The sequence below is a fragment of the Poecile atricapillus genome, chromosome W, assembly GCF_030490865.1.
Source record: "Poecile atricapillus isolate bPoeAtr1 chromosome W, bPoeAtr1.hap1, whole genome shotgun sequence".
NCBI classification, from domain to species: domain Eukaryota; kingdom Metazoa; phylum Chordata; class Aves; order Passeriformes; family Paridae; genus Poecile; species Poecile atricapillus.
In genome coordinates this window covers 50,866,565-50,891,643 of record NC_081288.1, presented here as the reverse complement: position 1 = coordinate 50,891,643, position 25,079 = coordinate 50,866,565, and the positions used below count along the sequence as shown (strand labels likewise).

The window sequence follows — 25,079 nt, the reverse complement described above, 5'->3', positions numbered from 1 at the left end:
CTTTACAATTACCATATTTATGCCTCTTAACTCTGTTTTTTCTTTTCCCATTTGCCCATCTTGCATTTATTCAATCTCCACTTTTCTTCTTGCTGATGTTCCTGACAATCATCACTCTCCCCTTCCCAGCTTGAAAAGTTATCATTAATGAAATTTTTAACACTGAATTTTAAAGACCATTATTAGGTTTAGAATGAGTACCTTAAAAAAAGATTAATAAAGAAAATGGAATAAGGATAGAGTTGGTGTTTCAGATTACCATGAGAATCAGGAAAATATCAGAGTAGCAAGTTTACATTCTCAAGATTACAATTATTATCCCAAGAAGAATACATGGATTCAAAATGAAACTTAAGATCTGGAGCAATCCAAAAAATACCATCAATATTTTTGTCAAGTAGGCTCCTATCCACCATGTAGAGATTATTTTATTTCATACTGCTTTCATTACCTAGCTATACTTCAGCTCCTACTACATAATTTAGCTTCCAAGATGCTACTTCCTGTTAATTAATAATGTGTTTCTGAACTATACAAACCTTATTTCTGTGAAAATTACTGAAAGACAGCAGTTTCTTTAACATGACACACTATTCTGCAGGATTATCGTGGTCATTACTGAAGAATAAGAATGTGCCCAGTTCTGCCACTGTAACATGTTTGTCTTCAGGTCTTCTTCCCAGAAGGGAGAAATATGCAGATGAAGTGTCCTGTTTTGTTAAATCCCTTTTCTCTTCTACTTCCATGAGCTACTTTGTCCTAGGGGCTGCTGGAAAGTTGGTTTGTTCTGATAATAAACATACAAATAAGCTCTGATGTACTCAAATAAAAAAAAAATATAATTTAGAAAGAATTTGTATTAAAGTAAAATACAAAATCCATGTTGGTCTTCATTTCTCCTTTCTTCAAGACATAAACAGGCCCCTGAACAAGATCGCTGCTCTGCAGAGCGAATCTTCACCCTTTCCTTCACAGGGAGCTCCCTTTTCCTGGAGAAGCCCAATAGAGAAGCCCACACTGATGGGGAACCAGGCCAAAAACTTCAAAAATAAACACCAAGATACCAAACTTCTTCTAAAGTCTTGTGAGAAGATGACAAAGATAAAGCTGCCTGTCCTGCCTACTTCAGCATTTTCAACTGCTCCATCCTCAGAGACAGTTGTGCCACACAGGTTGTGCTGAATGTATAGCTTGCAAAAGATGTGGATACTGAAAATTACATCACCAGCTGACAAGGTGGTGTGGTGTCCTAACTTACAGAAAATCTTAAATACACATAATTCCCCCTAAAAGGACACTTTGGGGAGTTTTTAATGCATCCATTGAATAGGTGTGTAACAGCTGTACACAGTACTTCACAATGATATTTATGACAATTTATCATTATTCCAAGTAATACTTCAGTATTCTCTAGTGTTGTCTCAGGAGTGTTTGATAGAAGGTAATAAAATCTAGAATTGTTTTTACCTCTGCTTCAGCAGTGAGATACCAGAGATACCTTGTCATGTAGTTTTCTTAGCAGAAGCCCATTGAGAAGAGATGAAACAAATGCCACATATTTTTAGCTCCCTCTGGACCTAGGAAGGATGTCCCACCATGAACATATGGAGGGAAATCACAATATCACAATGCTTGGAGGAGATGATCCTTTAATAATAGCCAGCTTTCTTGGGCCCCTCTCCCCTCCAGGGCTTTATCCCATGGTACTCTACCAAGCAGATCTCTGAAGGGGCCAAAGTCAGCACTCCTGAAGTCCAGGGCAGCAAGGATGTTGTGTGCTCTCCTCTGCCCTAAAGATCTTGAACTCCACCATTCCATGGTCACTGCAGCCAAAACTGGCCACCAGTCCCTCCTAGTCAGTGAGAACAAGGTCCAGCACAGCACCTCTCACCATCAGTAAATTATTTATCACGTGGAAAAGGAAGTGCATTAATCACTTCAGGAACCACTTGGATTGCTTATGCACCCCTGTGTTGTCCCTCCCATAGTTATTGTGAGGTTATTATTCAAGTCTCCCATGAGGATCCATCTATTTCTTCATAAAGATATATTTTTTTATTTCTTTGTATCTATAAATGGCCTCATCCAGTTGGTCTAACCAGTCAGGCAGACTGTAGCAGATCACCACTTTGTCACCTGTCCCTGCCCTCACCTTAATCCTCAGCCATAAACTCTCTGTTGCCTCCTCCTCCATCTCCAGGAAGAGCTCCAGCACTCCAGTTGGTGACTGGCATACAGAGAGATGTCCCCTCCTTGTCCCCTCTGCCCATCTTGTCCTTCCAACACTCCAGCCACAGGAGCCATAAGGTCATGGTTTACCTTGAGGTTTTCCTCCCAGTTCAAAACAAGACTAGCGTAACAGACAAAGCCTGGCAAGGGCAGGACTGGAAAATGTCTCACAGCCTTAGTCAGTGTGAGGGGAAAGCCAGGACAGCCAAGGAGCCACCACCATCCTCGATCGCTGAAGTGAGGAAAGCTGAACAAGGAGGCTGAGAGCACAATTTTCCAGTGTCACATAAACTAATACCAAAAATGGCAGACTGCAGAAAAGAAGTCCCACTGAGGATTTTGGTAACCTGTGGACTTGAAGGAAGCTGTCCATGAGGCCACATTCCCATTCTCTATTTCAGCTGAAGAAAGCAGTAAGTGAGAAAAGGAAGCAGATGTGACTGAACACTAAGCAGTGAGCTAAACCTACAGCATAACCTCATGATGAAGAGGCCATGTAAATCCAGAAAAGCAAAATGAAGAGTCTGTGACTGTGAGAGAGCACAGTTCTCTGACAGCTTTATTCTTGCTGTCAATGGAAATGAAATGGGAAGGAGCTACGAGGGAAGCCCCACCTTTCTTTCAGCCTTTGACTGACTTTTTCTCATCTGTTTCCACATCCTCAACAGCAAAATTCATCCCTAGGGACACCTAAGACACACCCTTTCCTAACAAAATATGATCCCTTTGAGCCAATTCCAGGGCTCTACATCCTCTTGGCAATGAAGAAGAAAGGGGCAAGAAGAAGAAAGAATGAATCTCAGAAATGGGTATTAAGATCCTTTATTCTTTCCTTGCTTTATTAAAAAAACACAAAAAGAAAATGAGATATACTGGAGATGGAAGTGCTGGAAGACACTGCAGTATGCTGTCTTAAATACACTTTAAATCAAATAAGAAAGAGTCAAACTACAGTAATGGAATCTAGAGCCTCTATACCACTGCCCCCAAGTGATTGAAATCCCTCAAATTTTAAGCATTTGCTTCCCAAGAGATTAAATAATTAAGGCACAAAAGCTGTTAAGATTATGACTGTTTACCCCCTTGGCAGCAGCACCTTCACAGGTGAGCAACAACAAGCTCATTCTCACTTTTCATCAAATTCCTTTCTCTCAGTAGAACGACATTGCAAGGAGAGAGGATGGTAACTTTATTTTTAAAATTTTACTCATCATCTTAATTAAAATCTGTATAGTGAATTCATTTTAAAATTTCTTTGTAGCACAATGGCAGTCTGTTAGAGGCACCTACAGAAACGAAAGGAAATAAACCTCCAAGAAAAATAATTTATAAACTTAAAAAAAAATTGCAATGCTTTTAATACTGTTGCTGGCAAACCCACACTAGCAAGTTTACAGTTGATGTGTTCCAGACTACACCAAAATTATGTATGTGTAAAATGTTCATAATAGAGAATAAAATGTCTAAAATTTATTAAGGTTTCATGCTGATCCTCCAGTCTGGCAAATGTTTGTAAAATGAAAAAAAAAAAAAAAAAAAAAAAAAAAAAAAAAAAAAAGAGACAGTGTTAAGTAAACATTTCAGACCCGAACCTTCTTTATATGCCTTTGAACCTTTCCTTTCATGTGCAATACCTGACAGCCCACTGAGAATCAAATGCTGAAAGCCCCAAAGATGGGTAAAACAGAATTTCTGACTCAGGAAATAAAGATCAGCTGAATATGATTCCCATATGGCAAACCAGATCAATGGAAAGCAAGACCAAAATTTACAATATCTATACTGTGCAGTACAACATGGAGGTTGTCTTTTATTGCTGGTAGCAAAACTCCCAGTGGCCAAGAATAAAAGCAGGCACAGAGATTATACTTCCACTAATGGTGAACTCTAAAAATACACATAGATAGATTTCAGATCGGAATAGGAAAAAGAGAAAATTTTGTTTTGCTTTTATTTGGTGTTATGGAATACCAATCATCAACTAGAGCAATCAACTTTCAGCACAAAATCCAGGATTATTAATATAAAGGCATTTTTTCAAAGCCGAGGGGGAAAAAAACTCAGCAGCTTGGATTACCTGATATGAAAAGAAACACTCTTTGCTGTAAAACTAAAACAGCTTCAAGGCTACTTTTGTGATAGCATGTGTGGCTGAATGTGAGAGAATGTATAACAATATTATTACTTTTAGTTCAAGATTTCCTGTAAAACCTCAGGTCATGCTCATGAAGACCTTCTTAAAAAGCAGTGATAAATCTGCTGAATACTTTTCAGAACTTGAAAAAGGGGCAATGGGCAGCAGGGAGGTAATCAAGCAGTCCTCAGTGACTGAGCGGGCACAGCAATGCTCTTGCTGGGGTGAGCAGGAGCCCTCTGCCAGGGATCACCAAGCACGGTACCTAGCGATCTCAGGAGGGCTCCCAGGGCACATGGAGTCACAAGCCTGCAAATAAAAGGAAAAAAGATCCAACTTTTCAGATTCCTCTAACAAAGTTCAGATGGAAACACACCAAATAGAAATTCTTAAAAAGAAAATGAAACTGACAACAATTTTAGTAAATATACAACAGGCCTGACCAAAGTAAAAAGATACTGAATCACTTTCAAGCTTCAGTAAAATATTTGCTCTATTCTAGCATAAAGTCTCGACAAAAACAAAAAAACCAAACCAAAATCAAACAAAAAAACCCAAACAACAACCCAGAAAAAACCAAACCTCACAGCATCTTGGACCTACTTCACAGTGTACTACTCCACCACTGCTCACTTGAAATTAAAGATATCCACAACATGAGAGCCCTGTTCCAGGATGTCCATAGAAAGATGAGGGTGGAGGTAAACGATAGGAACTATAGAGCAAGACTGTCTTCTCCATCCTTCTATAAACAAGCAAATTAAACACTTTGACCATAAATACATGAAGAGAGATGATTTGCCTAAGAATTTTCAAACCATTTTTCTCAACAGGTGGAAACTTATCTATATATTTAAAATCATGTCCATGGCAGAAATTCTACTGGCATTCAACCTGAATAATATTATTCAGGCTGATAATTCATGATTTCACCACTAGGAAGCAATGCAGTCAAGTCATTTTTGGCTCTGAAAACCTAATCACTTCAGCATGTTACTGGTGTATTAATACATATTTTCTGTGATACTTCATCAACAACAGAGTGACATGCTTTTGGTGTAACCATCAGCTGCAAATGCTGCCACTGAAGATCGATACAGAAAAAGCAAAGAACAATAATATCTGAATAAATTTATGAAACGTCTTCTTTCACACGAAAAATGGTAAAGGAGGACCTAAAAAAACTTCTGGACCCCTGCAGATTACCACTCACCTGGGGGAGGTGATTCTCCCCTTACCACTAACAGCACACTGCTGCTCTGAGCTGCATCACAATTTTGTACAGTTAGAAGGAAGTGTGTATCTCCTTTAATAAGCATCCCTCTTGCCCCTTCCTTCAGCAATATTACCATTCATTTAGGCCACTTGGGATATCATATCTCAGTCTTTGGATACAGGCATCTAGGTCCTATAGATTCAAATATTTCCAAAAGATTTACATGCAAATATTGTAGGATCTTTGCAAATACTACCTTTAAAGTACACCTCTTCTCTCAAAGTGTACAGGTGCTATACTCCCATGGCTCTTATTTCAAATCTTGCTCTTATCTTTTGTTCTAATCTTGACAAATGTAATCTCATTCCACTGACATAAATCTAGTATCCCATTATACATTAATCACTTATCTTCCATGTCAAAGCCTTCCTATCATCTCTCATTCCGTATCTAGAGGTAAACTCCCTTCTCCTTTACGTCCAGGCTGCCAGCTTCCATCATCTATGTGTTATTTTTTCAATTAAGTGTCTTCAAGCTTTTTATCCAGGCTGACGCTTCACACTGCTATGAACATTCACAAGACTAGCTGATTAACCTCTCTCAAACTGCTTTGGCAGGAGACCTATGGAAAATTTTTAAACCAATTATTTGCTGATGTGCTATGATATCTCCTTGTTTTTCTGTCTTCCCTTGCCTGTTTCCAAACATTGTCTTTACCCATGTGTAAATTGTCCTACTTCTGGGCTGGGATTCAGTAGTTCTCTGTTTGCACAGCACCCAGTGGTGGCCCTTCCAGTTCATATCCAGATCTCTAAAACACTCTCAAAGGACAGGCAGTTAATGAGTATTGATATGACAGTAAGCACACTAACCACTATCCTGCTTCTTTAAAAAAAAAAAAAAAAAAAAGGAGCCATCAAACCAACACTGATACGTTTCCTGGTTGTAAGGTACTGCCAGTATAATTCCTTCAGCAAATTTCAGTGTGTGTTAGAAAAGTCCTTACAGTGCAATCTATACCAGTGAAATCTACTTTGAAGTCCTTGATAATGTCCCCTTGCAAACAACTACTCTCAGTGTTAAAAACAACCCTTCTCCCAGTGGGCTTCGTTATGCCCTCACAAGGTGGATCGACAATACTCTGCTTCCAAGTATCTTCTCTCCATATCATCTCTTTTCCATATAGCTTTTAAAGAATGTATCAAAAATATTTGACATCAACGAAGATAAACAAAGGAAGGAACTTAGGAAGATATCTAGCTTTGTTATTCCTATTTCAATTATTTTTATATGTCCAAGGGTATAAATTCCCACTTTTAATATATAAAGTTTATATTCAATTAGCCAGAATAAATACATATGCCTTTATTAGAGGCAAAACATTCCAGTCTTGATGTAGATCCTGCTACTGAAAGCAAAACCAGCAACAATGTCTCTCTAGCAGTATGCCGCTGTATTGCCTTGTACTTAAATATTTTTTTATAAGGTCCCATATAAAATTCCAATTAACCAGTATAATTTCTTGTCTTCTTAATCATGCAGTTGTTTTGTCAGCTGGCATATTTCCTCTCAGTCTTGTAAAATTTTTGATCAGCTTTATAATTTCCCTTCACAGAACTAGCAAGTTACAAATATTCATGATTCATGCCAGTCATTAAAAAATAAAAAATATATAAAAATATCAGGCTAACTTTAGCTCTTATTATTCCTTATTAATTTTTCATATTTAAAAAAAAAGCTAAAATCAAAATTTTTGGAGGAAATAAAGCAGTACTATCTAACAAAAAATAAGAGCCAAACCAAGGAAACTGTTATCATGTAACATGTGAAAAAGAGTTTCACTTATGAATCAGATCTTCAAAGATTTTCAGTATCTCAAAACAGTCCATTCCTCTCTCAACATTTTTCATCCCCATGGCATAAAAATAAAAAAATAATTAAAAAAAAATTAGAGGCACAACTCCAAATTGTAAACTGACTTTATTTCCCATCCCTCTTACTCTTTTACAAGCTGAGTTGTGTTCCTACCACACCAACTTCCCCCACAGCATGCAAGATCAATGCAGTTCCAGCCTCTTCTCTGATGAGCCCCAGCTGCAGAGGATGGAAATCCTGCACACTGCAGAACATATGGGGTACCGAGTTTTAATAGCCTGATTCTGTAACACTGGCTTTGGGAAGTTTTTACACATCCTATTAATTATAATAATATCAGTGAGGCTTACCCAGCAAACAAGCCAAAGTAGCTGAGCTCTGCAAGAAGTTTTTCAAAGGTATAATGGAGTTAACCAAAGGGCATTAGTAAGTACCGAAAGAAAAGCAGGGGGAGATAATAAAAACAGACAATCAGCTACAAAACATGATATGAGACTTGAAGGCTACCATTTCCTCTTTCAAGCATAAGATTGATTTTCTACTGCATCTCTAAGCAAATTACTTGAATCTTTCGCCTTACAGAAATCAGGTTCCACTTTAACTTTTCCCTGATACATCTGACATTTCAGCTGACAAGAGGCACTTTCCATTGTACAATGATTTTGGTAAAAATGGGATGATTTCTTGTACTTTCACTGTATCTTATGCAGCTTCTTCCCTCTGCAGCATTCCTCTAGTTAGGTGGAATTGTTAGAACCCTCATTTGCTGATGAAATACTGTGTTTCTAAAAGCATCCCCTCCGTTATTAGGATTCTCTTTAAATAAACACGAGAGGAAAGAAAACTTGAAAAAGTACAAGCAAGAAAAAGCAAACAGAAAAATTTTAGCTGCACTCCTTAGCATTAGAATTGCTCTCAAAAACTTCCAAGAGCAAAGATTAGAAAGGATTATGGCAGAGGAAGGTTTCCTTGACCCATATTCTGGCTTCCAGAAGTGTCTCACAGCCCGATTACAGGGCACACCTGCTTAACATCTCAGCTCTGACAAGCCACTGCCACTGTGCAGGGCATCACATGCCTTGCCACAGCTCTTGTCCAAAAGCTCTGGCCTGGCTGTCCAGGAGGCTACGGCTACAGCTATAATGCTCTAATTTTTCCAAGACCTGTACACTTTTAACAGCTGAATATGAAATGAGTTAAAGTACTTTGGAGAGCTAGAAGCAAGTTAAGCTGTCTGCACAGATATAACCTTTGTATTTTCTGACAGCTCTGTAACAAAGAAAAAGCATCATAATCTCAGAAGTTCAAAAACCATTATAAAAAGTCTCCTTAAAAAATGGAAAACAGATGTTCTCCTCTCTTCTTCTTCATACTTTTAATATCAGAAGAATTATATTTCTTTCTTCCTGTCTCTCTTGTTGTCAGGGTTTTGTTTTTTTTAATTTGAACATATTTTCCAACTGGCCTGTCTTAAGATTTCTGAACTCTTCTGTCTGCCCATTACGTATCTAAGTATGTGAAAATTAGTATACTGCAAACACCAGGAGGTGGATTATGTGTTATTCATTATACAGTGACAATTCAGCTTTTTTGTCAACCACAAATATTTGTGAGACAGCAGTGAAACGCAGGGTACCAGGATTCTGAGTTTTTAAGAGCAGCACATAGTCAGGCACTTCCAAAGAGGAATGGTTACAGCACCTTCCTGTGCATCATCAGCCATGGCCTGGGTTCTGCACCGTAAGTAGAAACCAGAGGCTCCTACTTGGGTCAAGTTCTCCATGTCAGTTATCAGTAAGAGATGAATCCTCTGTGGTGTGTGTGGGTCACACTGCATCAGCGTGACTTACCCAAGCACTCGCTGGGGTCTGTGCTCTCTGAGAGGCACTGCAGCAATGCAGATGGGCCACAGAACTCAACTCCAACTCCACATCAGAAATCTATTTTACATTTTGCATGAAGTGACTTCAGTCAGTGTTCACCCATCCATTTCAGAGGTAAGATAACAGAGTTATCCTTTAAAGAAAGAGTACTGAGCCTTAATGAATAGTAATTATCACAAAGGCATACACATTTAAAAAACATTCGAAGTGAGACATAGGCTTATTATTCTTGTTTCTATTGAATGCTTTAAATAAAGGTACTTGAATGAAAACACGATAACCTTTTTCTAAATAAAAATAAAAACAACATAAGAAAACAAGAGCTTCCACAATGGGGTCTACAGCAGGTGCAGAAATTATGTTTCATAAAATAAATTTCCAATGCCAAGCATTTGTTCCAGTTTGCAGTCTTTTGTTATTGTTTTCAATCTTATTTATTTGTTTATTTAAATCCTTAAGTTATTAGTGGTCAAATTTAACATCCCATCCACACATATAACCATCAACAGAAGATTAAAATTTTTTAAAAAAATACAATAGTCTGCATGAGATTATACTGAACTGCAAACAAAAGTGGCAAAAGCAATTAATCAACCTTAAATGAGCAAAAGCTCTAGATCAACAACGTGGTTTAAAACAAATTAAAACTTTGCAAACAATCACAGAAAAGGCTTTTTATTTCAAGTATACTGAATTTTAAGAGACTTCAAACTGTTTAAATTGCCACCCAAAGACAGAAAAAATACAGCTTATGCAGCCACTCACTATATATATTTTCACGTTGGTAGAATTTTTTTTAACTTTCAGCAAGAACAAAAATGCAGGCCTTCAGTGGAGTTTACAGCTACAGAAGACACAATGCCTTTGAAGTTATATTGCAATAATCAAACTGATCAAGTCACAAGTACAACGTATATCACAATGATTTGCAGAATGGCTAACAGTTGGGGTTTCTTTTACAGAGTTTAGCTTTGTGTAGTTTGCTAGAACAGTTTTTACCACAAGTACTTCAGATCTGCCAAGTAAAATCAAGAAGCACAATCTTCATTTATGCAAAACATGGTTTGTGGGAAATACATGGTTGAACTGGAAGCAGTTTGGGTACAATTATTAGCTGTTTTACACAGTTCTTATTACTAGACGTACACATATGTAAAGTAAATTTAACTTTAAAAAAATTGTTTTCATGCCTTGGAAAATTCCAGAATGAATTATGAACACTTGAGCAGTAGCTAATTCACCTTCCCCTCAAATTTTCTACGACAAACTGAGCAGTTCAAACCAAAACCTTTTTACTCAAAATGCGCAGAAGGTTTTGGAGCAATGAAATGCAGTTAATCTGCTTGAGCAATAATAGGGTTTCACCTTCCAAATATCACATCCATATTAAGCCTATCGAAACACTGTAGGAAATAATTAAAACGACAGATCTCTTCCTGCAGGCTTTTAAGGAAACTATTCCCATTACTTCTATAATTGAAGCAAACAAAAGATTTGGGGGTTAACTCAACAAGAATTTTATTTTTTTTTCCCCCCAAAATCAACATAATCAATACTTTTTCCATTCTCTCTTATTTTTAGCTGGATATCCATGGCACTTTTACCTTGAAATGACCTCAAGCTGCACCAGGGAAGGTTCAGGTTGGACATCAGAAAGAGTTTTTTTTCACGGAAAGGGTTTTTAAGCATTGGAACAATGGCTCAGGAAGGTGGTAGAGCGAGCATTCCTGAAGGTGTTCAGGAAAAAACTGAACATGGCAATTAGTGCTCTGATCTAGCTGAGAGGGTGATGATCAAAGTCTGACTCAATGATCTGGTAGGTCTTTTCCAACTAAATGACTTTATGAATCCAAGTCCCTTTTAGAGCTGGAAGGGTTACACTACAGTTTTACCTCAACACAGTGTTAAGCAAATTAACAGAAAAATTATAAAGAATACCTTGCACAAGGAAAACCTATCAAGGCAAAACACTGACACTTTCCTAAAGAATGTATTTTCTCATACACCTCTATTCTTAAGAGCTCAAGTTAAAAACACAAAGTGAACTTTTGCCTCCTGCAGTTAAACTACCCTTTGTGCAAAAGGCTAATTTCAGAGGTATCTAATTTCTCCATGAAATAATTTCTTCCTTTATTTAAATAATTCACAAGAAAAATGGACTGTCTGCTGAGAGAATGATAACATTCGTTTAGAACAACCAAAAAGCCAGATGTGAGAAATACTGCAACACCAGTGAAAGAAACTGACTTAGCTAGTTTTTCTCATTTGGTCAGTATCTCTTTCACTGGGTCATAAACATCTTAATTTTTCTTTTGTATAAGCATCAGAGCTACCACAAACCAGCGCAAAATTCAGACAGTTAGTGAGAAACACACTAATCTCTGGACACAATCACAATGTAAAAAACCTGTTTCTGCTTTACTTTTTACATCCAATCTTAACTTTTCTTGGGGAAACACTTCTAGTCTTCATCCTAGGCTCTCCCTTAAGAGAAACCAACTTAGTTCTTGCAGTTACTGGGCCTGGAGTAGGGCTAATTTCTCAGTCTTTCTAGAAAGCCTTTCAGCAAGTGAATGGAAAGCGGTGGATGGATTAAATTAGAAGACCAGAGTTTGCAGTCATTGAGCTCCAAAAAGCAATTTACAGGCATTCTCTATTTAATTATAACAACATCTCATAACCATTAATGAATTTATCTTTACCGTTCTGAGATTAAGTAACTCTACCATAAAGTTCTGCAAGTATACATCTGAGCCAAGAATTATACTTATAAATTTTAGGAAGGCACTTTGTCTATATCATCATCATTCTTCACAATGTTAAAAGCAGTTAATTTCAACCCCATAAGCCATGACTGCTGCCCCCTTCCCCACCTACTTAAGATTAAAAATAATGTTTGTTTCTCTTACAGCCATTCTTGCCCACGTCCATATGGATGTGTTCACCCTGACAGCAGTTTAATGAACTTAAGAAAAACAAGTGTTTTTCAGCTATAGGCCTGACATGTCTGAAACCATTCTTCCTCTTCAATCCACAATGCCCCCTTGAGGAAACAGGGAAGAAAAATTAACAAGTGGGGGAAAAGGAAAAATAAACTAAAAAAAATTAAAAAAAAAAAATTAAAAAAGGCTCTGAAGAGTGGGAAAAGAGCTTTCTACACTAACAGCGGAAAGAAAACACAAACGCAAACAAAGGCTGTCCACACTTATAATGCTCATCTTTCTGGGTTGTTTGTTTTTTTTTCCTGACCCTTTTTCTGGTACAAAACTACATTTCCTTCACTACCATTTAGAGCAGTTGCAAGAAGAGTACAGAGAGGCATGTTCTGAAATTCTTTCCATGTATACCAAATCCTACATACATATTTAAGTATCTGGTTAGGGGGGAAAAAAAAAAATGCTTCATTTTAACTTACAACTTTAAGCAAACTTGCATTTCTATTAGGCAATCGAAGGAAGACAAACTAATACCCACAGAGCAAAAGTATCAACATTTGTCACTGAGGAAAATAAATCTTTAATTCTGTTATAAGAAAACATCCAACAGACATGGCCCACGCCTGTATATCAGAAGTTAAGGAAGGAAAGATTTCTGGGAGGCTTTCAGTTTTGTGCCTAAGATCATGGGTTTAGTTTTCTCTCCCTGAAATCTAAATAAAGAAATAATTGTTATTTACCTGTTATATCCAATACACTTTTTGCATTTTTGTATACATCTAAATTTTTTTTAAAAAAAATTCTGGAGACAGTAATTTGCACTAGGTTAAATAATTACCTATAAAAAAGATACTGGAAAACAGTATAGATTTCTTCAATATGCTGTATCATCTTCCACTAGCAGGCACACACAAAACAGAATGAGAACAAATTATATTCAGATGGTACTAATGTTCAGGATTTTAATATTGCTGTCCTTACTACAACTATATAAAACTCTCTGCATAAAGGTTACCTCTAACACATCTTCTAACTCTTAAACACATTAAAAAACACCCTTATTACATTGTACATTTAACCACAACACAAGGAAAGGTTAGCTCCCAATAATAACCTTATAAAGAAAGCACAGTATCAGTTAAATGGATTTTAAGTAAGGGTCCAAGATCATATTAGGCAGCAATTATAAGCTACAAATTGTATTTTATATCTTCAGTGAGAGGTAGCACAAGTCTTGCTGAGTCAAATCTCTGCTATAAAACCTCTTGCTATGCTTTAAATGCTGCAAGCAGCTGAGCCCTGAGGGGTTAAAGCTAATGCTAAAGGTAAAGGCTCGAAGAGTTGACCAGGTATCTTGTGGCCATAGATCTAAGTGTGTCAGTCCCAGGCAAATATACCGTACTGTGCTTGCCAGAGAAGGCCAGGACTAATAGATCAACTTCATCAGCTGTTGAGGAGCCTACCAGAGGTGCAGCAGAGATGAACACTGGTTTCACTGTGCCTACAGTGATCTGTGTAGGAAGGTGACACTGGACAACAACTCACTATTTCCAAGCACCAAAGGAAAGTAAATGCATTAGCAGTGTTTTTACCAAACACCTCCAGAGGAAGAGGCCCCCAAAGTGTCAGGAGTGAAAAGGAATGAGAAAAAATCAGTAGACCTCAAAGAAGGAGCTATGTCTTACTAGAGCTCCCCAGGTTATTAAAGCAGCCATCCCTGCAGCCTGACCCGGAGGGTCACTCACACCCACCATCATCCACCACCATCCACTGCCCTCCACAGCCAAGCTGCAGGCACTTACCTCCCCACCTCAGCCCCCCCAGCCCAGAGCAAAGCAGGGGGACCTCCAGCACGTCCTCACTGGAGGAGGCATCCAAGAGGAGCAGCTCACTCCCTCCCAAGCATGCACTGTGAGGCCTGGGTCTGTGTCTTGTTTTGCTACCGAGGCATTCCAGGCTGTGTCAGTTTGGATTGCAACATAAATATTGTGCAACTGCAGGCTCCTTAGTTCCAATTATGGTAATATTGCAGGTGACAATGAGAAAGATATTTTTAATAGTCTCTGGTTACATTTTGCTCCGACTCATCTGCATCTTAGAAAAAAAGAAATTCAGCTACAGGAAATTTTGTTGATACAACAAAATTTGGAGCAAAACTGTAAGCCTAACAATGACTTGGAAAAAAGGGTCTTCCCCATTCTGACAGTAATTTAGTGTTAGCAACAATGACCCAAACGTCAGTCACTGGATACAGAAGAACGTTTATAAAATTATATTTAAATGATATATAAGTATATTTAGAGGTTTGAATATTATTAAGTCACAAAATGCACAGCCACCTATGTAAAATAAGGCTAATAGTTTCAGTTTAAAATTTAATTCCAGTTACTGAAGACAGGTACTGAAACACATGTTAAAAATAGCACTTTAGTTAAGTCCAGGACACCAGGTTCCATTTTTGCACATAATCAAATAACAGAAATGTATTCTTCTACCGTGTCACAGAAAGATTTAAAATGCAAGTGCTCAGGCTGCAACTCAGGAGGACCAGTCAAGTAGACGGCTTTCTCCATCTGCCACCTTTCTCAGGCTTCACAGTAGCCCTCCTCTTATGCGACATTCAAATGATAAGGAGGAGGAGGAGTATCGAGAAGTGAGAGCAAGGTCTAGCTTTAGCCATACGCTTTCTAGACAAACATACAGGGAATTGCTGGTGTTCACACATTGCCCAAAGCTCCTGCGAAATGCCAGATTTGCTGCATATGCATATTAGCACCAATCATGAGGCACACAACACCTTACAGCTACAGCACACGGTGTGTCATGCCTGGCTCATCAGGCTGGACACTTTAAAACAAGTTATCTGTGTTCATGTTTTCAGAAATGTCTCTTCCATATGTCTCTGAATCCTCAGCAACGATATACTGAATGCTGTATTTTTTAAGATTCACTTACAAAATAAATGAGAGTCCTTCAAAGTATTTAAATGTTATAAAAAAGTCACTTTAAATATGGATTTTTCATGTTAGTGGTGACTTGCTTCAGAGCCTATGAAACAGTTGGAATAAGAACTTTTATTGAAAGAAAAACTGATAACACACTGACTTGGCTTAAATATGCACAGGCAATCCATCACCTGCCTCAGTCTAGGTGGCTTTGAAGAACAGGTAAGCAGCTGGTAAATTCTCAGTCTCAGAAACCTGTTTTGCACAGGCACATACAAACACATCAAAATCATCAACCAGCCTCAGCATCTCAGCCATAAAAGCAAGTCTTCATATGATCTTCAGAAAATCAGGGATTAGGTTCTTGGATTTTTCAACACAAGTGTGTGGCCATTACCTCAAGTATCAACCTCTTCTGAAGCCTGAGACAGGTCAAGCCTGTGTGTTCCAGGAGCGGGGAGGCTCAGTCTGAGCAGAGTCCTGACAAGCGGTAATTTGTCACAGAACCACTGAACCACTCACTACTCCAGGTCCCACTGCTAGACCCCACCTAGACCCATTTAGACCCACCTAGACCCCACAACCACCCCAGAGGACAAATGAAGCTGAAGCATGGTATGACACCAATATCACAAGCCATACTTAGTGTGGAAATGAATGCTGACCTGGTTTGGAAGCACCCCTCCCTCATTTTTTCAAGGAAGAATTTGGAAAGCCGTGTTTTCCCATCACAGCCCATTAAATACCTGTTTTTACGTTGTAAAACACTCTCCACCATGGTCAGTTCCTGCCTGGAGAACCACATTCCTAAGACACATTCCCTGTTTTAGCAAATGATGGATTGCACCCTTCTTTAGAATATTTTTTGTCCCATAATCTTAGACATAAACCCACTAGGATACATTCAGTTTCTTTCTGAAGGCCTTGGTCTCCTTGCCAGAAAGTTGTGGACGGAGACAGAAGCCCTGTGATGCTGCACAGTCACACTGTACAGGCATGGACACACCACTTCCAAAGCTGTACAGCTCCATGGCAGAAACACTGGATTGATCATCAACTTCTTCACCTACCACTCCTGCAGTGATACACAAATATTTTGGCAGTTTACCATTCTCCTGGTTTCTCTGTGATTCCCAGACTCAAAACCAAAAATAATTTTAAAAAATGAAAAGAGGGAAAAAAAAAAAAAAAAAGAAAAAAAATCAAATCAAATCAAACAAATGCAAAAATACACAAAACAAACAAACCAACCCAATAAAAAAAACCTTAACCACACTTTTTAAAAGGTTTTCATATGTCAGTTCATAAGATGTACATTTCTGGTTGTTCAGGTAACCTTCACACCCTTTGCTGGTCAATAATAAATAAAGGCTCAGATCCAGAACTTCCAATGCCAAACATCATTAACTCTTTCTCAAGAAGTCAGTCTCTTAAAATAGAATTAAATACCAAGTTAAAGTTTCAGTCACAATAAACTTAATTCTTCTTCTAAAGCAAAAAAAATGTGCAAGAATCTGACACCATATGAAACTTCTGTATATTCAATATAGTTATCTGTTGAATTACTGACCACACGTATTCTTCAATGTACGCTGACAGTTATTGTGTACTGAGAACAATTTACAGGCATCTTCACAACATTAAAAGTAATTTAAATGCATTCAAGACTGTTAACAAATGGGTCTGAATAAATTTTTGCACAAAAGCATTTCATGATCTTTAGCAAAGTTCCATCCTAATATTTTTACAGTTTTAACACCCATATATTCCACTAATTGATTTTCAATGAGAAATTATTGTTGCCACACATCACAGAGTTCTTAGCACCCTTCCTCTTACATTCACAATATTGTATACATGATATCATTTATTCCTTATTGAATTAAGTGTTGCTCTACAAAGACGAAAACACTGACACCATTGGAAAGTACAACAGCAGATTTGTGTACTTCTGCAGTCTGTGCACACCTGACTGCATTAGGCTTTCATGTTTTCATTTATAGGTCATGAGAATGCTGTAACTACTGTAATGAAACCACAATCCTGTTTGTGTTCTCTCACAGAGAAGTGTCTCGAATCGGAGACATTTCAATTGCTGTGCTTCAGACTCTAAAAAATACTAGTCTTTTGTTTTCTAGACACTTTTCTTCCCCTTTATCTTCAAAAGATCTCTGTTCCCCCTCTATTACATCAATAAAATGATACTTTTTTCAGTAATTACATATCAAATTTCAGTGCAACGACTAATATGTAAGTTTCCAAAGACATACACTAGATTTAACAAGATCTATTATTTAAAAATAAACAGCCTCAATTGGGGCCGGTGTAACTCCTGTGCCTGCCTTGTGCATAAAGCTGGCATGCAAAAAAGTTTGATTTTTCTTCTTACAGAAGAAGTGAAGGTGGAGAAATGCATTTTCTATACTGGGCACCAGATGAAAATCACATTTCTCTTCTGAGAACCGGAGCCCCTATTTTCTGAGCAGCTGCCCACCTCCTGGCAGCGCAGCTTGTGCCTTTGCTGGCTCCTGCCCAGCCACATGTTTTCTCTGGCCTTTTTCCCCTCACTTCCCAACTCTCCATTGTTTGCGCATTGTCCCTCTCCTTTCCAAAGCCCTTTGTGGCTTACCACTGCTAACTCTTAAAATTTCCTCTGCTAAACTTGTCAATTTCTGATCTAATTTCCAAGCTGTTAAACATCAACTACGGGTTTTATTACACACCACTTGTTTTACTAGGTGGGTAACAATTCCAGAAGAATATCCCCTCTCAGCATCAACTGTAAGACTTACAAAAGGATAAATCAACAATGTAATTGTGAGCAATTTTTATAAGACTTAGCACTGACAACATGGCAAAGTTTACCTCTTTTACATTTTCTTCACCATTCCTGGGCAAAGTCAAAATCAACACCTAATAGATAGTTAAAGTATTACCCTGAGATTGTTTCTCCAAACACAAGTTTCGTAGTTTTCAGACTGAATAGAACAATTAGGTTCTTTTCAACAAGCAGTGTAGTATCACAGCCATTCTCCTTCCTTCTCCGAAAGGACAAGATCGCAAAAATTGTAGTGGCAATATGCAACAAGATTAGACTCTTACAATATAAATATATGTCAAAATGCAATTAGTCAAATTACATCAAATACATGATTTCAAATTACAAAGTACACAATGTATCATGTTGGTTTAGACTGAAACACAAAAGCTGAATAATGGAATAAATCAGCATTTGAATTTACTTAAAGGCAAATTCTGACCAAAGTTGCAAAATACACATCATGTTGTTAGAGAAAAAATAAATTATTCTAATATAATTATCAACTAAACATCAATCTTAAAAGATACAGGATTTTTTTGTAAAAATACAAATAATTATTTATGAAATAATTTGCCTAAAAAACCCCAACAACTTTCTAGTTATATATAATGATGTACCCCCCTAGCCTCAAAACGTCACTCTTCAAATGAATTTCCAGGTTTGGGCGCAACAGTAAAGAGTATCTCCCACCGGGACAAGGTTGGCACAGGCCCACTGGAATCTCAGTCATCCTCATTATGTCCTGGAGGCAAATTGAAACAAGACTGAGATCAGCAATTTACAGAAATACGAAATGTGATGCAATTTGCAGCCATGTCTGATTCACCACAGAGGTCCAAAGGACCAGCTCACTGAGCAAAGGACTCGCAGTGTGTGTCCCTGTGGAGCCTGCAACCACCAATGGGCTGCAAACGTCATAAACCAGAGATACTCCTCCACCTTCCTTCAGTACCTGCTGCCCACAGGAAGCTGAAGCTCCTTGGTAAACAAGCAAGTTCTACAGGTAAGCCAAAGCCAGCCTGTGAACCTCAAAGAGGGTTCCTTGTGACTCAGAGGGTTGTATGATGGAGATCTGTAGTTTCTCCTTTCACGCCAGAACGGACATCACGCAGCACTGCAAGGGCAGTGGAGGGAGTGGCCAGGGCAGAAAATCTCCCTTCTGCACATTGAATGAAGGTGCTGCCTGTCCTTTAAACCTGTTTGCTGTTCCTCAGCCTAACCAATTAGAAAGTCACCTGTTACCTACAGCAAAGCCCTCTGCCACCCAGAAGAGACACCCACATTCAGGGCATGTAGGGGGTACAGTACACCATATCCAAGAGAATAAGCTCTGTCCTCATCAGCCAGCCTGATTAATGTACATAGTTAAGCAAGAAAAAAACTGCAGCAAGCCCATTTCCAACTATAGATGTGTAATTACTATTCGCAGGAAAAAGAAATACCTAAGTAAATGAACAAAAAGTTAAACCCACAACGTTCTTATTCCCTCCCCTTAGCAACCTCTACAACTTACTAAAAAGACTTAAGATAGTAGAGTTTAAAGCAGTATACTTAATGTTTTAACTTTATTTTTCTTAGAACAGGATCTGAAATTGTGATATTAAACATAATTCCAAACAAATTCATTCCTCAGAGTTCAAATGTTACTTTCTAAATAAACATCGTAGCAACTGTTCATTAAAGAGATTATTTTCAGCTACTTCAGTGATGACAGCATAAGCAAGCTATTACTGGCATTTTCAAAACCACCTTTCTGACATAAAACATGGTGTTGCCCTTAAACACAAACTTATCAGAAATGGGATTAAAAAATAAACAAAAAAGAGAAAAGCCAAAACAGATGCAAATCTTGCAACAAAGAATAGATGCCTCTGATAATTTGCAGTGAACGTTTTGTAAGATTTTTAAAAGTAGTAAGTTTTATTAAGCTACTGAAAGCCTCAGAAAGGAGAAAAAAAGATGACCAGTTCTAAATAATACTTGTGAGACTGCTCCTTGTTTTTTTGCCGGTCTAGAGGTTTTGTAATTTAAGTCTAAAGCTACTCTTGGAAATTATTTCAGTAAGTATACTTATTCTGTAAAGGAACAAATGTGGAAGAAAGACTTCAAACAACTAACAGTGAACTATTTTATTGCAATTTTAAGATTAAGAAGTTAGTTTATTACAGCTAAGCTTTTCTGTAATTTCATCGCTTATGTGAGCTTTATCTGGTGCCACTATTTTACACATACAATCAAGAAAGGTATCAAGTCAAAACAGGGCAGGGAGCAGGAATTTAAATGACAAGTATTTCTTCTAACAAGAACAATCCTAATTTCTTCAACAATTAGCTAAGAGGAATGCTACTGTGGCTGTGAAAAAAAAAATAGACAATTTGCATTACTTCTAAACCCATTAGCCATCACAAAATTTTAAGAGTAATCAGTTCCAATGTATATAGAAACACTATTTTACAACAAAGTTGATAGTATTTTTCTTTTTGATTGTGATCTACTTTTTTCTCAAAAAAAAAAAAAAAATGTCAAAATCATTCTATGGGTACTTTCCAGTGACCTATGTCCTAAATCATTTTCATTTCATGTGAGCAAGTGACCTCTTCACAATCCAACCGACAAAGAAAAAAACATGACTCTCAGGAACCATACATTTTCAGCCACCGTCACAGTTTAATTTCTCCAAAATAAACCTGGTAAAACCAGAAATGGAACAAAAAAGTACCCCATGTTCAAGAAATATTAATTAACCACTCTATCAGAAAGATAAATACCAGCCCTCACATTTCAGTGATGAAAAACAAAGAGGTTAAGTGACATTTTCAATGACACATAGCAAAACATTGCCTCAACATGGATCACATCTCAGAAGTTTTCTATTGTTTTCAGCCCACTAGCCCTGAATAACTCCTGTGCATGCAATGCTGAATCAGGTATATTTCTCAGAATACAAAAAGCTTATTCCAGCTCACATAAATTAGTCCTAAAAAAACCCAAAAACTTATTTTACCATATTTTTTTTTAAATGCATTTAAGTCCAACAAGAAATTTTTCGAAAAAATAAAGGAGTCTGACAGGAATGTTTCTAAGAAAATACACCTTTATTCTTAAAATTATAGTCCCAACACATTCTATTATTCTATACATTTAAAAAAATTATAAGCAACAGATGATTACAGAAAAAAATGCAACAACAAAAAAAATAGCCAAACACCAGCAAATAAGCAAGTCACTTCAAAAATCTGTGAAACTATTCACCTGACTACGGTTCACAAACCTTAGTGCAGCTTTAAAAGAGTACCATGTATTTACTGACTGAAATGTCCTGAACTTGGTGTATTTCTTTTACTCTTCCTCACACTCAAACCCACTCTAATTTGATTGCTCCTTATAGACTATTTCATCATTTTACATAAATCTTCTCTAAACAGAATGCTACAAAACATTTAGGTTTTCTCTTCTCAGATGATATAAACAGTGCACTGTAGCAAAGATCCCGTGACACAATGTAAAAATCACCGAGGTTAAACTAAACACAAAGAAATACACAAATATTTATACAATTGATTCTGTTTAAGCTTCCTCCTAAAGTTACTGTTAAACCTTAAAGCCTACACCAACAAGGCCTCACATGAAGCACTGTATTTCAAATAAATTAGGATGTCTAACTACATGCATTTTGGAAACCCTAAATTTGAAACACTCTTCCTTTCCCTTAACCTTTTACTGATCTACTATCCTCAGTAATTAAAGGAATGATTTAAGTATGCAAAAACCCTACAGAACAAAACCGTTTTGTAAGAACTACACTAAAACTGCAGATTACTACAAAACACGAGTATTTTGAGTATTTATATGAACAAATTATTATTGTCAAGAAAAAACTTTAAAAAATACTAGTTTGAACAATTAAAACCATATCTCACTTAAAAGGGTTTAGTGTAGTATTAGAGAAACCAATTTAATAATTAATCATATTTTCTTTAGAGTAATATTACTAGCAGTAATGTTTTTCCTTAATGGCTTTAAATTACTTACCACTGGTGAAAAAATTTAAAATTGTCAAAATCTCTTAAAACTTTGACTTCTTTCCCCCCACACACATGAATTAATGGGGGGAGATATACACACCATGCACAACTTCTGAGTTCCACCTTTGTAAAAAAATTTCTAAGGGCCTGATCCAAGCCTGTGAAATCAATGAAGCGATTCCTACTGCTGTCAATGGAAAGATTCCCACTCTCTAGAGAAGAGTTTGGATAGGGGCTCTAATGCACAGAAAGATCAGAGAAGATCCTCTTTGGAAGCAAGACTTCCTAAAAGTATAAGCAATTCCCAGGTAGAGGGTGCTGCCCATTCCTCCGTCTGTAGCTCTGCACTCTTTACTAATAGAGGACAATACCATCAATTCACGGTGGTTACTTTTGAGATTATTTTTCCCTGGAAAATATACCAGCGGCCCGCTTTCTGTGTGGACTATTCTCGCAAATTTCAGAAGAGCGTTTTCCTGCCAGCCCATAGCCTAAGCTTTATCCCTCTCCAGTGGCTCCATCCCGGGACCTTACCAGCGCTCACCAGCGTTCTCGGCCAGGGGCTGCGCTGCGACACGGGCCCGCTGCCTGCCGAACCTGACACGAGCCGAACTACGGGAAAAGAACAAAACCGCCTCACCGACTGCCTTTACCTTGGCCGTGCAGGCTCCGCCGGGCGGCACACGGCTTTTCGGCAGGTTACGGGAGGCCAAGAGCGCTGCCGCCCGCGCACCCCGCGCTCGGCGCGGCAGGACGGGGAGCGGAGGTGCCGGCGCTCGGCCCCGTCCTGCGGCTGCCCTGGCACTGCCGATGGCACGGCACTGCCCGCTTCACAGCCAAGGCCGCCGCGGCCGCTCCCCTCTCCTCAAGATCTATCACGCTTCCCAAACTTCCCAAGTCCCGAAGCTCTCCTCAACTTCAAAGCAAATTTTAAGGGAAGGCCCCCACGTACCAGGCACGGAGGCCGCCTCCGGAACCCCGCAGCTCCAACACCATTATTTATTAATTCTTGGGTTTAGGCAATTTTGTCTTGGGCGAGAGGACGACACTGTTCCCTGCGAAGCCCAAACAGCGCCCGGGGGCACCGCTACCCCACGGGCACCCCGGCACCCCTGCGCTTCCCCTCCCACGCCAGCGGGGGCGCCCCGGGGCAGCGCGGCGCGGGGCGCCCCGAGGGGGCGGCCGGCAGCGGCCCCTCCGCGCGGGCGGGCGGGAGGAGAGGCGGGGGCTGGGGTGCGCCTCTCCCTCCGGCGGGCAGGCAGCACACAAAGGAGAAACGTGACACGTTTCTTCACCCGGGCTGTCTGCTGGGGAGGTCTCGGGGAAAAAGACGAAGAAAGGAAAAAAAAAAAAAAAAAAAAGAGGGGAAAAAAAACACCAAAACAACACACCACCACACAAACGGGGAGGCAAACGGCGGGCAACCGAGCCTCCCGCACACGCTTCCTCGCCAGCATGGCCCCAAGCCCTCCCCGCCTGGCACTTCCTTACCCGTGCGGGAGGCTACAGGTTGTTTGTTTTTAATTACGCGGGGGTGGGGGGTCCGCGGCGCTGCGCGGCTCCGAGCGGCGGGAGGGAGGCCCTGCCGACCCGCGGCCGCCGCGAGTTGTTTGGGGGAAGCTTACGCCCGCTCCCGCGGCCGATCCGGCCCGGCCCGCCGGGCACGGCCCCAACTCCGGCCGGGGCACCGCAGGCTCCCACCGCAGAGCGCGCCCCCGCCCCCCGCTGGCGGTGCGTGTTTGGGAGCGGTGCCACCGGGTGCCGGGAGACCTGACACATGTCACTGTTGCGGCCGCGCCGGCAGCGGCCAAACTTTCCCGCGGCGGCGGCAAGTCAGTGAGCGGCGGCGGCGGAGGGGGTTGGAAGTAGCAAGTCACACCGGGGAGCGGAGGGAGGAGGGGACGGGTGTGCGGGGCGGGGTGGGGGGGTAGCACTTACCGGGAGGAGACACCGTGCAGGGCGTCCCGGCGAGCTGACACCGAGAGAGAAAGGGCGAGCGGAGCCGCGCGCAGCCGCGCGCACATACAGAGTCCCTGCGGGCGGAGCCGCCGCGCGGGCCGGGGCAGCGGGGGCGGGCGGGCGTGCGGGGCCCTCCGCGGGCGCGGAGCGGCGACGGAGCCTCGCGCCCTCCCGCCGGCTGGTGCTGCCAGGCGCTGGCTGTGCTGCTCTCCCTCCCCCGGCGCGCGTGTCCGCCCGTGTGCGGAGTGTGCCGCCTGTGTGTATGTGTTTTGTTGGGAATGCAAAAAAAAAAAAAAAAAAAAAAAAAAAAAAAAAAAAAAAGACGAGAAAAAAAAGAAAAAAGAAACCGCCGCGCACACCGGCTGCTTTGGTGAGAGGGGAGTGCGAAGGGAGCCCTCCCTCACATGATCGCGGAGTGGCCTGCACAGAAGTGCTAATAACGCAGGGAGGGGTGGGGGTGAAAGCAGCGGAGGGGGAATGGCAACAAAAAAAAGTGCGGCGGGATGCGCCGGGCCGTGCCCCGCTCCGCCCGCGCCTCCCCCGGCCGGTCCCCGGCGGAGCGGGCGCTGTGGGTCGCGGCGGACGGCAGCTCCACCTGCTATGTAAACAAACCGTCGGGGAAGTTGTTTGCTGGCGGCGGCTTCCCCTTCCCGCCCCCTCTCCCCTCCCGCCGCCCCGCTCCGCCGGCTCCGTTAGACACAACGAGTTTAGCAGACGGGCGGAAAACAAAGCCGTGTGTTGTGCTGGCAGTGCCGGCCGGCTGCAGCCTGCTGGCAGCCCCCGAGGTGCAGCGGCCCCGCGCGAAGGCAGCCCAGGGAACCCGAATGGGAGGGGGACGGCGGGGCAGGCCTGGCCGCTGGCAGCATCTCTGCCGAGGAGGCACGCGTGGGCCCTGAAACTTTTCTTCTCCCCGGCCCCGGAACTTGGAGCAAGGTGCAGGATCCCCCCCAGATGTCCGCAGCGGGGATCGGCCGCTCCTCGCCTGTCTGGAACGACCGCCCGGCCCTGGGGCTGCCGTTCCCCCCGGGAAAAAACACTTTTAAGTAATTCCTGCGT

The 25,079-nt window shown here is 40.5% G+C and overlaps 1 protein-coding gene across 1 annotated transcript in view; it reads right to left on the bottom strand.

The window, feature by feature from the left end:
* Window positions 1–23,288, bottom strand: part of LOC131591951 (forkhead box protein P2-like) — a 397,175-nt gene extending 373,887 nt beyond the window's left edge. The window contains exons 1-2 of the mRNA XM_058863087.1: window positions 23,017–23,288; window positions 22,599–22,676 (exon numbers count right to left, since the gene is read on the bottom strand). The gene's annotated coding sequence lies outside the window, so the exon portion shown is untranslated. The remainder of the gene's footprint in view (window positions 1–22,598; window positions 22,677–23,016) is intronic.
* Window positions 23,289–25,079: the final 1,791 nt, after the last annotated feature.